The sequence below is a fragment of the Saccopteryx bilineata genome, chromosome 3, assembly GCF_036850765.1.
Source record: "Saccopteryx bilineata isolate mSacBil1 chromosome 3, mSacBil1_pri_phased_curated, whole genome shotgun sequence".
NCBI classification, from domain to species: Eukaryota; Metazoa; Chordata; class Mammalia; order Chiroptera; family Emballonuridae; genus Saccopteryx; species Saccopteryx bilineata.
The window spans coordinates 24919103-24921124 of NC_089492.1; the positions used below are offsets into that span (position 1 = coordinate 24919103).

General features: G+C 31.0%; 1 non-coding gene across 1 annotated transcript; it reads right to left on the reverse strand.

The window, feature by feature from the left end:
• Nucleotides 1-1088: 1088 nt before the first annotated feature.
• On the reverse strand, nt 1089-1195 carry LOC136332683 (U6 spliceosomal RNA). Its single transcript, XR_010730848.1, has one exon. It is a non-coding gene; the product is annotated as a U6 spliceosomal RNA (small nuclear RNA).
• Nucleotides 1196-2022: the final 827 nt, after the last annotated feature.

The window sequence follows — 2022 nt, forward strand, 5'->3', positions numbered from 1 at the left end:
GATTTGTTTTATAATGATTTTATTAAAACTTTAACATAACTTTCATTTTTTTCTTAATCGTTGTTTCAAAAAAGTCATTAGAATAAATATTAGCCTGACCTGTGGTGGCGCAGTGGGTAAAGCGTCAACCTGGAAACACTGAGGTTGCCGGTTCAAAGCCCTGGGCTTGCCTGGTCAAGGCACATATGGGAGTTGATGCTTCCAGCTCCTCCCCCTTCTCTCTGTCTCTCTATCCTCTCTAAAAATAAATAAATAAATAAAAAATTAAAAAAAAAAAAGAATAAATATTAAGTTCTGTAACTAGTAGCACACCATTCAGAGTCTTTGCTATATAAGTTATGTTATTTCCAAAGTCTTCAGTAATAAATTCATATGTAAATTTCACCAAATGATAAAACAGTTTATGTATCTGCATCTCTTTTTTTGATTTCTAAGTAGTTACTGCCTCATAGGGGTTAATCCATATTTTTTTTCTTTGCATATTGTTTTGGTTTAGAATCCAGTTAGTGAATTGAAATGTGAGTTAAATTTCATATCCACTATTTTAAAGTAGACATATGTTTAGTCACTTAACATCTCAAATATTAGTTTCTTTCTCTTTAAAACAGTTGTTTTTAAAATGGTTGTTTTTAAGATTAAATGAGACAATATGAAACACAGAATTGTACTCTGTATATTGTCTATATAGAACAAATGATAGATAATAATTATTATCACTCGAGTATTCTAATATGTTACACACTCTCCTTATTTATACTAGTCTTTTATTATTTTATTGCCCATTGAGATCTATTATTGTTTTTAATAATTAATAAAAAGCATTATGATTATAACAAAATATTTTAATTCTAATTCTTTTCATTCAAAATCAAATTTTATCTCTTGATAGGTTTGAAATATTGAGTTATTATAATTCTCTTTTAATAATTTAATTATAGGTTCAAAATTTTCAGAACAATTAAATATGATGGAATATATGCAAATATATTACACCCATTAGTGGTATATTAAGTTACTATGTTATTGTGTTTCCTCTTTCTCAGTGTCATTACTATATATCTTATTGTGATCACTTTTTTTTTTCTTTTTTTTATATGGAACGCTTCACGAATTTGAGTGTCATCTTGCACAGGGGCCATGCTAATCTTCTCTGGTATTGTTCCAATTTTAGTATATGTGCTGCCGAAGCGAGCACTGTGATCACTTTTTAATTGCTATACCAAAGTGATTATATAGATTCTGAATTTGAATACATGTAATTATTTTCTTTATAAATTTTTATTAATTCTTATGTTTGTCATTTTTTTTTAAAAAAAGTATTGACTCTTTAAGGGCTTTTAATAGATACATTTATTAAAAAAATCTTTAATTGAAAGTCTGTGATAGTCATAGTATTCTTAATTTAATAAAATAAACAATAATGCTTTTTTAAATAATTAAGCTGTTTGGTTAAAATGACAGAAAACTAATTCAGACTACTGTGTAAATGGCTTTTAAATTATTACAGTAGTCTCCCTTTATCAGCAGTTTTGCTTTCTACAATTTCAGTTAACTGCAGTCAGCCACAGTCCAAAAAATATTAAATGGAAAATTCCTGAAATAAACAATTCATGTGTTTTAACCTGACCCATGGTGGCATAGTGAATAGAGCCTCAACCTAGGACTCTAAGGTCCCAGGTTTGAAACCCCAAGGTCACTGGTTTGAACCCAAGGATGCTGACTTGAGCAAGGGGCCACTGGCTCAGTTGGAGCCGCCCAGTCAAGGCACATATGAGAAGCAATCAGGAGGATGACATCAAAGTAATGGCAGAGTAGGAAGCGATACCGATAAATCTCCCCCAAAACTCAACAAGATCTTCAACCAGAAACAGAAAAACCTATACTTGGAGCTTCCAGATTCTTCGCAATACACCCAAAGGTATGATTGAGTGAAAAATTGGCTAAATATATAACCAAACCCCGAAGGAAATAGGGAGTAAGAAATGCTCCGCCTTCCTCACTAACCTAAACAGGGCGGCTTTC